Below are 16571 nucleotides of genomic sequence, written 5' to 3'. Positions count from 1 at the left end.
AAACAAAAAGAATTAGTGCATTAATAGATTCATCTTTTTGGAAATTTTATATGACAACAAGATTTCAAAAGAGAAATGACGTTTTATATTGACAGTTCACATAAGTGGAAATTCCATATGCACAATGAGAGGCAGAAAGCCAAAAAACATGAAACACTCAGCAACTAAATTCAGTTTGGAAGAAAATCCATAATATAAAATATGAATGCATACAATATCAATAAATAAAGCTAGAATGAAATCAACAAATTCAACTCTAAATATAAAAGCCAGAAGAAGAACAAAATATTATAAGAAAAGAGAGCCAATGGAAAAAATTTCAGAATAGGAGAAATTAATGAATTAGATAAGAGCAAAGTTAGATGTGATTTTTAAAATCATAACCTAGTTCTTTTAAAACACCTATGAAATAGAAAAATTACTAGCTAACCTAAATATTTCTGAGAAAAAAAATAAAATGATAAAAGGGAACTAACCTTCCAAACCCAATAAATGTAAAAACCATTATGTGGGTCTTTTGCCAAATCTAGGCAAATATATTTCAAAATCTAGATGAAGTGAATAATTTTATTAAAAAATAAAATCCAGAATTTTGTTCTTAATGGCACACAATAGGCAGTCCACAGCTAATAACTAAAATAAACTAAAATTAAAATCTTCTGTATTTAAGCAAGCTTGTAGATCTAATTCTATCAGTTCACAAAGTTATCTTTATCACAAAGATACTATCAGCCAGATCCAAAATGTGAAAAATTCTATAGGACAAATAAACCAGTTTCTTCAACAGACAAATGACATGAAAAATGGAGGAAGAAAAAACTGTTGTAGATTAAAAGAGATTTAAAAACCATCATCAAAATGCAATGGGTGTATGTTGGTTAAATCCTGATTCAAACAAAGAAACAACAATTTTTGAGACACATTGGGAATACTGAACACAGATTGATATTAAATAATGTTAACCAATTAATTGTGCTATGTATGATAACTGTACTGTGGTTATGTGAAAACACAGTTTTATTTGTTAGCATTACCCATACTAAAAGGTTAACAAATTTTTAATAATTGGTTGTGGTTGGGCGCCTGGGTGGCTCAGTTGGTTAAGCGACTGCCTTCGGCTCAGGTCATGATCCTGGAGTCCCTGGATCGAGTCCCTCATCGGGCTCCCTGCTCGGCAGGGAGTCTGCTTCTCCCTCTGCCCCTCCCCCCTCTCATGTGCTCTCTCTCATTCTCTCTCTTTCAAATAAATAAATAAAATCTTTTAAAAATAATAATAATAATAATAATTGGTTGTGGCTTCAACAATTCTGTCATGAAATATCGTTGCAGAAATTAGGAACATTAGGCAGTGCCATACACTCGAACTAAAAAAAAAAAAAGGTTGAAATGTATGCATGGAAATAAATTTATTTTTGCCAAAATAATAAGAATTTAAGAGATTGTAAGAGGATATAACAATAAATTATCAGAATAGGGCCCTAACCAAAGGTAAAGAAAATGTAATAGCAAAAATCAGTCCAAAGGTATAAAATAAAAATATCCTATATCAATGTTGACCACCACGAGAGTAAAATTAATCATAAATTTCTGCAGTCAATAGTATTTTTCAAAATAATGCATTCAGTTGTCTAACTTTTTAAAAAGCCATTTGCCAGTGAGAACCTATAGGAATAAAACTGTGGACCTATAACAATGAATTGAATATTTTCATTTATATTCATAGGTCAAATAATTGATAAATTTATGTTACATACTATGTCCTGATTTTAAGTAAGTATTATAATGTTCATTGGAATTATAGGAAAAAATCTAAGTATACCTTTTAAAATACTTCAAAAAGAGGACCATTTTCACTCCTGCTTCAACAGCTAGAATTTAATTTTTATTTCCTATGAATTCTCTTTTCCTAAACACAGTGATTAAACAAACTGACTGCTCAAGGAACATAATTAAGTCTTTGCAAAAAAAAAAAAAAAGGAATCTTCTATTATACTTAAATAAATTAGCCTATATACTAATATAGTCCTGTCACTGAATTGGAAGTAAATTGGTAGCTGAGACCATAAGAACCTAGACTCAGCTTTAGGAGAACACTACCTCAATTTTTCACCTACATCAATATATACTTAACCAGTTTCTTAACCTTGCTCTCTGCTTTGCCTTCTACCTATGATAAAGATAGCAATGCAATCCCAATGCAAATGTTTACAAAGCTTACTATTGCAAACAAAATAATCATATAAAACGAGGACAGGAGATCTGCAATATTTGAGAAAGCTTTATCTTGAGATATTTCCAAATCTGCAAATTCCTGAATACCATTATATTATTATGCCCTGTATGAAACTTAGTATGTGTACTTCTAGATATGGGAAGTTTTAAATTTTGATGCTGCTAAGGGTGCCTGAGTGGCTCAGTCATTAAGCATCTGCCTTCGGCTCAGGTCATGATCCCAGGGTCCTGGGATCGAGCCCCGCATCGGGCTCCCTGCTCAGCGGGAAACCTGCTTCTTCTCCCTCTCCCACTCCCCCTATTTGTGTTCCTTCTCTCACTGTCTCTCTCTCTGTCCAATAAATAAATAAAATCTTAAGAAAGAATAAATAAATAAATAAATTTTGATGCTCCATTATTTAATTCAAACCAATTTCCTTTTTTTAATTGTTATTTTTTTTTATTTTATTATGTTATGTTAATCACCATACATTACATCATTAGTTTTTGATGTAGTGTTCCATGATTCATTGTTTGTGTATAACACCCAGTACTCCATTCAGTACGTGCCCTCTTTCATACCCATCACCAGGCTAACCCATCCCCCCACCCCCCTCCCCTCTAGAACCCTCAGTTTGTTTCTCAGAGTCCATAGTCTCTTATGGTTCGTCTCCCCTTCCGATTTCACCCCTTCATTTTTCCCTTCTTACTATCTTTTTTTTTTTTAACATATAATGTATTATTTGTTTCAGAGGTACAGGTCTGTGATTCAACAGTCTTACACAATTCACAGCGCTCACCATAGCACATACCCTCGCCAATGTCTCTCACCGAGCCACCTCATGCCTCCCACCCCCCACCACTGCAGCAACCCTCAGTTTGTTTCCTGAGATTAAGAATTCCTCATATCAGTGAGATCATATGATATATGTCTTTCTCTGATTGACTTATTTTGCTCAGCATAACACCCTCCAGTTCCATCCATGTCAGTGCAAATGGCAAGATTTCATTCCCTTTGATGGCTGCATAATATTCCATATATATACCACATCTGCTTTATCCATTCATCTGTCCATGGACATCTTGGCTTTTTCCATAGTTTGGCTACTGGGGACATGGCTGCTATAAACATTGGGGTGCACGTACCCCTTCGGATCACTACATTTGTATCTCTGGGGTAAATATCCAGTAGTGCAATTGCTGGGTCGTAGGGCAGCTCTATTTTCAACTTTTTGAGGAACCTCCATTCTGTTTTCCAGAGTGGCTGCACCAGCTTGCATTCCCACCAACAGTGTAGGAGGGTTCCCCTTTCTCCGCATGCCCGCCAACATCTGTCGTTTCCTGACTTGTTAATTTTAGCCATTCTGACTGGTGTGAGGTGGTATCTCATTGAGGTTTTGATTTGGATTTCCCTGATGCCGAGCGATGTTGAGTACTTTTTCATGTGTCTATTGGCCATTTGGATGTCTTCTTTGGAAAAATGTCTGTCTGATGCCGAGCGATGTTGAGTACTTTTTCATGTGTCTATTGGCCATTTGGATGTCTTCTTTGGAAAAATGTCTGTTCATGTCTTCTGCCCATTTCTTGATTGGATCATTTGTTCTTTGGGTGTTGAGTTTGATAACTTCTTTATAGATTTTGGATCCTAGCCCTTTATCTGCTATGTCATTTGCAAATATCTTCTCCCATTCTGTCGGTTGTCTTTTGGTTTTGTTGACTGTTTCCTTTGCTATGCAAAAGCTTTTTATCTTGATGAAGTCCCAATAGTTCATTTCTGCCCTTGCTTCCCTTGCCTTTGGTGATGTTTCTAGGAAGAAGCTGCTGAGGCTAAGGTGGAAGAAGTTGCTGCCTGTTTTCTCCTCTAGGATTTTGATGGACTCCTGTCTCACATTGAAGTCTTTCAACCATTTTGAGTCTATTTTTGTGTGTGGTGTAAGGAAATGGTCCAGTTTCATTCTTCTGCATGTGGCTGTCCAATTTTCCCAACACCATTTGTTGAAGAGACTGTCTTTTTTCCATTGGACATTCTTTCCTGCTTTGTCGAAGATTAGTTGATCATAGAGTTGAGGGTCCATTTCTGGGCTCTCTATTCTGTTCCATTGATCTATGTGTCTGTTTTTGTGCCAGTTCCATACTCTCTTGATGATTACAGCTTTGTCATAGAGCTTGAAGTCCGGAATTGTGATGCCGCCAACTTTGCTTTTCTTTTTCAACATTCCTTCGGGTTATTCAGGGTCTTTTCTGGTTCCATACACGTTTTAGGATTATTTGTTCCATTTCTTTGAAAAAAGTGGATGGTATTTTGATAGGGATTGCATTAAATATGTAGATTGCTCTAGGTAGCATTGACATCTTCACAATATTTGTTCTTCCAATCCATGAGCATGGAACGTTTTTCCATTTCTTTGTGTCTTCCTCAATTTCTTTCATGAGTATTTTATAGTTTTCTGAGTACAGATCCTTTGCCTCTTTGATTAGATTTATTCCTAGGTGTCTTATGGTTTTGGGTGCAATTGTAAATGGGATCGACTCCTTAATTTCTCTTTCTTCTGTCTTGTTGTTGGTGTATAGGAATGCCACTGATTTTTCTGCATTGATTTTATATCCTGCCACTTTACTGAATTCCTGTATGAGTTCTAGCAGTTTTGGGGAGGAGTCTTTTGGGATTTCCACATAAAGTATCATATCATCTGCAAAGAGTGATAGTTTGACTTCTTCTTTGCCAATTCAGATGCCTTTTCTTTCTTTTTTGTTGTCTGATTGCTGTGGCTAGGACTTCTAATACTATGTTGAATAGCAGTGGTGATAGTGGACTTCCATGCCATGTTCCTGACCTTAGGGGGAAAGCTCTCAGTTTTTCCCCATTGAGAATGATATTCTCTGTGGGTTTTTCATAGATGGCTTTTATGATATTGAAGTATGTACCCTCTATCCCTATACTCTGAAGAGTTTTGATCAAGAAAGGATGCTGTACTTTGTCAAATGCTTTTTCTGCATCTATTGAGAGGATAATATGTTTCTTCTCTTTCTTTTATTCATGTATTGTATCACATTGATTGATTTGTAGATGTTGAACCAACCTTGCTGCCCAGGGGTAAATCCCACTTGGTCATGGTGAATAATCCTTTTAATGTACTGTTGGATCCTATTGGCTAGTATTTTGGTGCGAAGTTTTGCATCCATGTTCATCAAGGATATTGGTCTGTAATTCTCCTTTTGGATGGGGTCTTTGTCTGGTTTGGGGATCAAGGTAATAGTGGCCTCATAAAACGATTTTGGAAGTTTTCCTTCCATTTCTATTTTCTGGAACAGTTTCAGAAGAATGGGTATTAATTATTCTTTAAATGTTTGGTAGAATTCCCCTGGGAAGCCATTTGGCCCTGGGCTTTTGTTTCATGGGAGATTTTTGATTACTGCTTCAATTTCCTTAGTGGTTATAGGTCTGTTCAGGTTTTCTATTTCTTCCTGGTTCAGTTTTGGTAGTTTATACATCTCTAGGAATGCATCCATTTCTTCCAGATTGTCTAATTTGCAGTAATATAGTTGCTCATAATATGTTCTTATAATTGTATTTCTTTGGTGTTGGTTGTGATCTCTCCTCTTTCGTTCATGATTTTGCTGATTTGGGTCATTTTTCTTTTCTTTTTGATAAGTCTGGCCAGGGGTTTCTCAATCTTGTTAATTCTTTCAAAGAACCAGCTCCTAGTTTCGTTGATCTGTTCTACTGTTCTTTTGGTTTCTATTTCATTGATTTCTGCTCTGATCTTTATTATTTCTCTTCTTTTGTTATTAATTGGCTTATATAATTGGCTCCTCCCATGTTAGGGGCATAGATATTTATAATTGTTAGATCTTCTTGATGGATAGACCCTTTAAGTAGGATATAGTGTCCTTCCTTATCTCTTATTACAGTCTTTGGTTTAAAATCTAATTTGTCTGATATAAGGATTGCCACCCCAGCTTTCTTTTGGTGTCCATTAGCATGGTAAATGGTTTTCCACCGCTTCACTTTCAATCTGGGGTTATCTTTGGGTCTAAAATGAGTCTCTTGCAGACAGCATATCGATGGGTCTTGTTTTTTTTATCCAATCTGATAGCCTGTGTCTTTTGATTGGGGCATTTAGCCCATTTACATTCAGGGTAACTACTGAAAGATATGAATTTCGTGCCACTGTTTGCCTGTAAGGTGACTGTTACTGTATATTGTCTGCGTTCCTTTTTGGTCTATGTTGCTTTTAGGCTTTCTCTTTGCTTAGAGGACCCCTTTCAGTATTTCTTGTAGGGTTGGTTTTGTGTTTGCAAATTCCTTTAGTTTTTGTTTTTCTGGGAAGCTTTTTATCTCTCCTTCTATTTTCAATGCCAGCCTAGCTGGATATAGTGTTCTTGGCTGCATATTTTTCTCATTTAGTGCTCTGAATGCCAGTCCTTTCTGGCCTGCCGGGTCTCTGTGGATAGGTCTGTTGCCAATCTAATGTTTCTACCATTGTAGGTTACAGACCTCTTGTCCTGAGCTGCTTTCAGGATTTTCACTTTGTCTCTGAGACTTGTAAGTTTTACTATTAGATGTCGGGGTGTTGACCTATTTTTATTGATTTTGAGAGGGGTTCTCTGTGCCTCCTGGATTTTGAGGCCTGTTTCCTTCCCCAAACTAGGGAAGTTCTCTGCTGTAATTTGCTCCAATATACCTCTGCCCCTCTCTCTTTCTTCTTCTTCTGGGATCCCAATTATTCTAATGTTGTTTCACCTTATGGTATCACTTATCTCTCGAATTCTGCCCTCGTGATCCAGTAGTTGTTTATCTCTCTTTTTCTCAACTTCTTTATTTTCCACCATTTGGTATTCTATATCACTAAATCTCTCTTCTGCCTCATTTATCCTGGCAGTTAGAGCCTCCATTTTTGATTGCACCTCATTAATAGCCTTTTTGATTTCGACTTGGTTAGATTTTAGTTCTTTTATTTCTCCAGAAAGGGTTTCTCTAATAACTTTTATGCTTTTTTCAAGCCCAGCTAGTATCTTTAAAATTATCATTCTAAACTCTAGTTCTGACATCGTAGGTCCCTGGCAGTTGGTACTGCCTCTTGTTCTTTTTGTTGAGGTGATTTTTTTCCATCTTGTCATTTTGTCCAGAGGAGAATAGATGAATGAGAGAACAAAATGCTAAAAGGGTAACAACGTCCCCAGAAAACATACACTAAATAAATCAGAAAAGACCTGAAACCAGGGGAAAAGAAAGAAAAAAGAAAAAGATAAAAACAAACAAAAACAAAACAAAACAAAAAACAATATGGTCAAATATGATCAGGCTGGTGCATAGAGCAATGCCACGCACTAGATTTGGGGCATATTTTGGTCTGTTAGAAGAAAGTGCCTCCCAAAATTTTAAAGAAAGGAAAACTTATAAATGTATAAAAATAAGGGTTAATATGATGAAGGGATGGAATATGACTGTAAAGATGAAAATTATAAAAGATTTTAGAGGGCGCCTGGGTGGCTCAGTTGGTTAAGCAACTGCCTTCAGCTCAGGTCATGATCCTGGAGTCCCTGGATCGAGTCCCGCATCGGGCTCCCTGCTCAGCAGGGAATCTGCTTCTTCCTCTGACCCTCCCCCCTCTCATGTGCTGTCTCTCTCTCATTCTCTCTCTCTCAAATAAATAAATAAAATCTTTAAAAAAAAAGATTTTATAAAAAAATTGATAAGATAAGAAGTTGGTTGAAAAAAGAAAGAAGAGGATTTAAAAAAAGGGGAGGGAGAGAATGTGATCAAGCAGGAGACTCGAACAAAGCCATACACTAGAGATTTATGGTATATTTTGATCTGTTAGAAGAAACTGTATCTCAAAATTTTAAAGAGAGAACAACTTATATATATATATACCAAAAATAAGGGTACCTACTATGAAGGAATAAAATATGACTCTAAAAATGAAAAATAAAAAATATTTTTTTTAAAAAGGGATTGATAAGAAGTTGGTTGGAAAAGGGAAAAAGAAAAAAAAAAGACAATTTAAAAAAAATTAACTTTGAAAGACTAAAGAATCATGGTAAAAAAAGCCATGAATTCTCTGTGCTGTATTCCCCTAGCGCTGGAGTTCTGCCATTCTCATTGATCGGTAAACTTGGTCTTGGCTGGCTGTTCTTGCTGATCTTCTGGAGGAGGGGCCTGTTGCCGTGGTTCCCAAATGTCCTTGCCGGAGGCGGAATTGCCCCACCTTTGCCAGTCCGGGCTAAGTAATCAGGTTTGCTCTCAGGAGCTTTTGTTCCCTGCAAGCTTTCTGCACAGCTTTGGAGGACGAGAGTGAAAATGGAGGCTGCCCAATCTCCGCCCTGGAGGAGCTGAGAACTCGGGCCCTGCTCCTCAGTGAGCCCCCAGAGAAAAGCAGTCAATCTCTCCAGTCTCTGCAGTCTCCGGCCGCACTCCGTGCTCACCTGGCCTGTGACCGAGCATTTCTATCTCTGGCACACGACCCCATCTGGAGTCTCCAAACCCAGCAGATCCCTGCGGTGTGCTCCCGTGCCACTCCTCCCAAGGGAGGAAGGTGAGTCTCCCTGGATCTGCTGCTTGTTGGGTCCCTGCTGGAAGAGCAGTGGCCCAACTGTGCCGCGGATCATGGTTTATGGCAACCCCAAGCTGAGTGCCCACTCCTCGGCTCCGTCTCTGCAGCCGGCTTCCCTGCTCCAATACCTGGGAGCTCTGCTGCCCTTAGGCACCCCCGGTCTTTCTGTGATTCTAAGAGTCCTGAGACCACACTGTCCCATGAGGGTTCCACCCCCTGCTTAGCCACTGGAGCAACTTCCCGCAGCGGAGCAGACTTCTTAAAGTTCCGATGTTGTGCTCTCGCTGCTATATCACTTGCCGGAAGCGGCTGATGGAGGCCCCATACCCCCGCCATCTATCCTCCTGAATATCACCTCGGATTCACTTCTCTGCACATCCTACCTTCCAGAAAGTGGTCGCTTTTCTGTTCAGAGAGTTGTTGCTATTCCTTTCTTCCATCTCCTGTTGAGTTTGTAGGTGTTGAGAATGGTTTGATCCCTATCCAGCTGAATTCCTGGGATCAGACAAAATTCAGGTCTCCTACACCTCTGCCATCTTGCTCCGCCCCCACGATTCCATGAAATTTTAAAAGCTATGTGTTATAGACAGCCACTAAACTCAAACTTTAGGATTATCTTCATTCTGCAAAGTTATAAATAAGGTAGATATAAGCTACATGACTGTCTGAATTCTAAACTCTGCATTATAAAATGAAATTTAAACCTGTTGAATCGTTCTTATCACAATTAATTTTTCCTATTCATTTTTCTATTAATTATTTATGAAATTGTGTAATAAATATGTCTCCTCTACAGTAAGTCATCCTTTCCCATCCATCACATTTTGATCACTGGTTGAGAAAAATCTCAATCCCTCACTGGAATTTGAATTTCTTGCATAGATATCTTACATAGATATTCTGTTATCTAAAGACAAATTGCAAAACACTAAGTAATAAAAAATGTAGAAATCACTGCACTCTCACCCAGTGAGAAATTAGAAAGTGGTGATATTCCAGAAGCAATGTAGAAAATGCAGAAATGAGGCAGTGATTGCTGGCATACTGATTTTCATCAATAACTCTACATGAATGAAGATAATATATATTACTTCTATTTTCAAACTTGTTCTTTAAAAAACAAAGGAAAAGGAAGGAAAGATACTCCCTCTATGCTTCCAAAGAATGCCTGTAGGATGAAGTCATATTCATTCTACAGGATTTTGTGAGTTAATTATCATTTCACCCCTACAATTGGCTGTAACAATTAAAAACTGCATTTGTAATCCACAGGGATTACTGTGAGACATCTATACAGGACATCAATAAATAGGCTTAAGGAAATATTTGTTTTCCTTTCTCTTGTTTCTCTTAATGATGCCATCATCCAAATACCCACTTTACATGTTCCTTTGGAAGTCTCAAAGGTACCTTAGAGTTACCACGTCCAAGTTTGAAAACAAGATCTTGTGTTATCCCACCTAAAGTCGTAGTTGAATTATACCTATTATACTTCTTACCTGTTAATAGTCAAGCCCCAGTTCTCCCTCCTTCAGTCATAGGCAACCACTGATCTACTCTCTGTCTTTATAGATTTACCTATTCTGGACATTTTGCATAAATAATATTATACAATGTGTGGTTTTACCGAACTCTTTCACTTAGCATGATGTTTTATAAGGTTTTTATTTTGTAGCATAAAAGAGCACTTTATTCCTCTACATTACTGAATAATTCTCCATTGTATGGCTATACGATGTTTTGTTTACCAATTCATCAGTTGATGGACATGGGTTTTCACTTTCTGGCTTTTATGAATAATGCTACTGTAAACATTGATGTACAAGATTTTTTGTTTGGACACATGTTTTAATTTCTTTTGATGCTATTATAAATAGAATTACTTTTCTTTATTTTATTTTTTGACTGCTAATTGCTAGTGCATAGAAATCCAATTGATTTGTATATCAATCTTGTATCCTGCAACAATGTTGAATTCATTAATAAGTTCTATTTGTTCTTTAGCAGATTCCTTAGGATTTTCTATACAACAGATAATGTCATCTACAATATAGTTTTCTTTCTTTCTTTCCAGTCTGGGTGGCTTTTATGTCTTTGACTTGCCTAATTCTAAGATCATAAGGTGTATTTCTTATTTTCATTTTCTTGGGATGTCTTTGTGTTTGTTATCAAGATAGAGCTGGTTGTCATAGTTTGGGCCACTATAACAAAATGCCATAGACTGGGTGGATTACAGACAACAGAAATTTATTTCTTACATTTCAGAGAAGTCCAAGATTAGAGTTGAGTCCAAACATGGTTAGTTCTGGTGAGAGCCCTTTCTGGTTGCAGACCACTGACTTCTAGTTGTATCTTCACAAAGTGAAGAGCAGAGAGAGGAAGCAAACTATCTTGTGACTCTTTGAAGGGTACTAATCCCATTTACGAGGGATTCACCATTATGGCCTCATCAAACCCTAATTACCTCCAGAAAGCCCCCACCTCCAAATACCACCACCTTGAGGATTCAATTTTAACAGATGAATGGGGTGGGGAGGGAGACAAACATTCAATCTGTAGCCCTAGAGAATGAGTTGGGAAATATTCCGTCTTCTATATTTGGAAGAATTTGTAGAAAATCAGTATTAATTTTCTTTTTTTTCATTTAATTTAATTTAATTTAATTATGTTATGTTAGTCAGTATTAATTTTTCTTTAACTGTATGGTAGAATTCACTAATGAAGCCATCTGAGCTTTTCTTTGTGGAAAGTTTTAGTTACCAATTCATTCTCTTGCTAAGTTGTTTTTTTTTTTCAAATTTTATTATGTTATGTTAATCACCATACATTACATCATTAGTTTTTGATGTAGTGTTCCATGATTCATTGTTTGTGTATAACACCCAGTGCTCCATTCAGTATGTGCCCTCTTTAATACCCATCACCAGGCTAACCCATTCCCCCACCATCCTCCCCTCTATAACCCTCAGTTTGTTTCTCAGAGTCCATAGTCTCTCATGGTTCATCTCCCCCTCCAATTTTCCCTCCCTTAAATTTACCTTTCCTACTATCTTTTTCTTTTTTTTAACATATAATGTATTATTTGTTTCAGAGGTACAGGTCTGTGATTCAACAGTCTTACACAATTCACAGTATTCAGATTTTCTATTTTTTCTGGAGTTAGTTTTGGTAGTTTGTTACTTCCTAGGAATTTATCCATTTCCTCTAAATTATCTAATTACTGGTATGGAGTTGTTCATAGTATTCTTCTATAATTGTTTTCATTTCTGTATGGTTAATAGTGGTATCCTCTTCTTGATAACTGACCTTAGTTGTTTGGTTGCTGTTGTTGTTTTGTCAGAGAAAAGACTTTATTATCTTTCTATTTTTATATAAAAAATGACATTACAAAATCATTGTTATATGAGGAGAATAACTTGTTTTCCATTGCTGCTGCAACATTACCACAAACTTGGTGGCTTATACAATACAAAATTTATTATCTTAGAGTTCTGGATGTCAGAAGTCCAAAGTCAGTATTACTGGGGTGCCTTCTGGAAGCACTAGGGGAGAATCCGTTTCCTTGTCTTTTCCAGCTTCTGGGGTCTGCCTGCATTCTTTGGCTCATGGCCCCTTCCTCCATCTTTAAAGCCAACAACATAGCCTAAGACCACTTTTCAATTTTCACATCTCTTTTGCAGACCAGATCCAGGAAGTTTCCTCTCATCTTAAGGATTTATGTGATTAGACTGGGCTCCCTGGATAATTCTGGATAATCTCCCTATTTCAGAGTCTGTACCCTTAATCACATCTGCAAAGACCTTTTTGCCATATAAGGGAACATATTTATGTTACTGAGATTGGGATGTGGATATCTTTGGGGGCCATTATTCTGTCTCCCCCAAAGTGATAATAACAATATTTGTAATTTATCATGATCTCTTTTCTGATTTTTTCTCACAAATACGTATTCTCTTCAGTATGTAGTTATGTATTTGCAATGTGTATTCTTTTTCTTTTGTTTAAATTTGAGTATAGTTGACACACCATGTTAAATTAGTTTCAGGTGTACAACTTAGTGATTTGACAAGTTTATACATTATGCTATGTTTACCACAAGTGTAGCTGCCATCTGTTTCATTACATCACTATTATAATATCATTGACTATATTCTGATCTTAGTTTTTTAAATATTCTCTCTTTTATTCTTGGTCAATCTAACTAAAGAAATGTCCTTTATTTTTTTAATCTTTTCAAAGAATTGACTTTTGGTTTTGCTAGTTTTCTCTACTGTTTTTCCGTTCTCTGTTTCATTAATACCTGGTCTTCTCTCTATTATTTCTCTTCTTATGCTTGTTTTGGATTTATCTTGTTTTTCTTTTTCTAGTTTCTTAAGGTAGAAGTTTAGGCTGTTCATTTGACTTTTTTTCCGCATTTACAGCTCTTAATTCTCCCTTTAAGTACTACCTTTAGCTACATCCCATACCTTTGTTGTGTTTATGTTTCCATTCATTTCAAAATATTTTCTAATTTACATTTTGTCTTGAAGTCTCTTTTGCCTAATATTAGTATAACCACTCCAGCTTTCTTATTGTTGCTATTTGCATCATATATCATTTTGTATTTAGAAGAATGGAAGCCATTTGTGTTTTTGAATCTAAAGTACATCTCCTGTAGACAGCATGTGGTTGTATCTTGTTTTTATGATGATGATAATGATGATGATGTCCAACAGTCCTTGCCTTTTGGGGGATTGTTTAATCTATTCACACTGAATGTTATATTGATATAGCTGGATTTACTTCTGCCATTTGCTTTTTGTTTATTTAATTTTTTCCCCCTCTATTCCTCCTTTGTTATCTTTTTTGGTATTAAGTGGATATTTTCTAGTGTATCATTTTAATACTTTTAATGATTTTTAAAATATATTTTGAGTTATTTTCTTAGTGGTTGGTCTAGAGCTTATAATATGCATCTTCTCTTATCATAATCTACTTCAGACCTATACTAAGTTAGGACCAGAAAGATAAGTAAAATTTATACTGTTATATCTATATGTTACAGACCCATTGTTACAATGATTCCTTAATAAAATATTTTACTCTTAAATTAGCTGTGACATAAAAAGGAAAGAAAATATATATTTATAAAATTTGTTATATTAGGGAGGGCGGAAAGATGGCGGAGGAGTAGGGGACCCTATTTCAACTGGTCCCCGGAATTGAGCTGGATATCTACCAGACCACTCTGAGCACCCACGAAACCAGCCTGAGATGTAAGAAGATCTGGATCTCTACAAACAGAATATCGCAGGTGGTTGGTTTTGAGGTACGAAGCGGGGAGCCGTGATTTCATGGGCAGATATCGGAGGATAAACGGCGGCGGGAGGGTGCCTGGCCGTGGGGATCCTACACCGCCGGTGAGTGACAGCCTTGTGCGCCTCAGACGGGCACAGACTTGCAGACCAGTAGCGTCGGGAAAGGACTTTAGAGCAGCCCCCGGGGTGGAAAACCAGACCAGCGGGGTTGCGCGCACACGAACCACAGCCCCCCCCCCCCCCGACAGAAACCCAGAGCAACGGTCAGGCGCACGCGAAATGCAGCCTCCAAGACGGAACCCCGGGGTGGGAACCCTGAGCAGCGGAGTCAAGCGTGCGTGAATTGGGAGTGGCTGGCGGTTTTAGAAGCACAAAGGGCAGAGAGGTGCCCCAACCTGGAGGCAGGACTGTGAGCACTGTGGAGGGGCGCACAACCCAGGCCGCTGCAGTTTATAGCAGCACGGACAGAAACGGAGACAGTGTGGCCTGGAGAGCTCACTGAAGAACAGACTGCGGTCTCTCTGCTCTGAGGCAGAGGGTTGGAAATGGTCTCTTCTGCTCTAACTCACAGAAGAGACACGGAAAGCCGCTAGGGAAAGGTGCCAGAGAACAAAAGCCCCAAAGACTGATTCCCGCTGAGCCCATCCCCCACCACAGGGGCCCAGGGCAACTCCGCCCAAACAGGGTTGCCTGAGTAACAGAGTGGCAGGCCCCTCCCACAGAAGACAGGCTGGGAAAACAAGAGGCCAGCAACCCTAAGGTCCCAAGAAAACAGGTGCATCTGGCTTGGGTTCTGGTCAATAATTTGGACTGTATACATTCCCTCAAACACCCATCAACAGAATGACTAGGAGGAGGAGCCCCCAAAACAGAAAAGACTCAGAGATTATGACTTATGCTGCAGATTTACAAATGGATGCAGATATAACCAAGATGTCAGAGATGGAATTCAGGCTAGCAATTGTGAAGACAATGGCTAGAATGGAGAAATCAATTAATGGCAACATAGAGTCTCTAAGGGCAGAAATAAAAGGTGAATTGGCAGAACTTAAAAATGCTATCAATGAGATCCAATCCAATCTAGATAATCTAACAGCTAGGGTAACTGAGACAGAAGAGAGAATAAGCTATCTAGAAGACAGTATAATAGATAAAAAAGGAAAAGAGGAGGCCAGGGAAGAACAACTCAGAATCCATGAAAATAGAATCAGAGAAACAAGTGACACCATCTGACATTCCAATGTCAGAATAATTGGAATCCCAGAGGGAGTGGAGAGAGGGGGCTAGAAGATGTATTTGAGCAAATCGTAGCTGAGAACTTCCCTAATCTGGGGAATGAAACAAACATTTGAGTCCTAGAGGCAGAGTGGACCCCTCCTAAGATCAAGGAAAACAGGCCAACACCCCAGCATGTAATAGTAAAACTTGCAAATCTTAGAACCAAGGAAACGATCTTAAGGGCAGTTAGGGAGAAGAGATTCCTTACGTACAGAGGGAGGAACATCAGAATAACGTCAGACCTATCCAGAGAGACCTGGCAAGCCAGAAAGGCCTGGCAAGACTTATTCAGATTACTAAATGAGAAGAACATGCAGCCAAGAATACTTTATCTGGCAAGGCTTTCATTTAGAATGGATGGAGAGATGCAGAGCTTCCACGACCGGCAGAAGTTGAAAGAATATGTGACCACTAAGCCGGCCCTGCAAGAAATATTAAGGGGGGTTCTGTAAAAGGAGAAAGACCCCAAGAGTGATCTACAACAGAAATTTACAGGGACAATCTATAAAAACAATGTCTTCACAGGCAACATGATGACAATTAATTCATATCTTTCAATAGTCACTCTCAACGTGAATGGCCTAAACGCTCCCATAAAATGGCACAGGGTTGCAGATTGGATAAAAAGACAGGACCCATCCATATGCTGTCTACAAGAGACTCATTTTGAACCTAAAGGTACATCCAGACTGAAAGTGAAGGGATGGAGATCTATCTTCCATGCCAGCAGACCTCAAAAGAAAGCTGGGGTAGCAATTCTTACATCAGACAAATTAGATTTTAAACTAAAGTCTGTAATAAGAGACACAGAAGGACACTATATCATTCTTAAAGGGTCAATCCAACAAGAAGATCTAACAGTTGTAAATATCTATGCCCCCAACATGGGAGCAGCCATCTACATAAGCCAACTGTTAACCAAAATAGTCATATTGATAACAATACGTTAATTGTAGGAGACCTCAATACTCGACTCTCAGCAATGGACAGATTATCTAAGCAGAAAATCAACAAGGAAACAAGAGCTTTGAATGATACATTGGACCAGATGGACCTCATAGATATTTACAGAACATTCCACCCTAAAACAACAGAATACTCATTCTTCTCGAGCACACATGGAACTTTCTCCAGAATAGACCATATACTGGGTCACAAATCAGGTCTCAACCGATACCAAAAGATTGAGATTATTCCCTGCATATTCTCAGACCACAATACTCTAAAA

Source organism: Mirounga leonina, unplaced genomic scaffold (genome assembly GCF_011800145.1).
Source record: "Mirounga leonina isolate KUSES-001 unplaced genomic scaffold, KU_Mleo_1.0 Mir_169, whole genome shotgun sequence".
Taxonomy (NCBI): Eukaryota; Metazoa; Chordata; class Mammalia; order Carnivora; family Phocidae; genus Mirounga; species Mirounga leonina.
The sequence above is the reverse complement of the archived record's forward strand: the minus strand, read 5'-3'. Positions refer to the sequence as shown.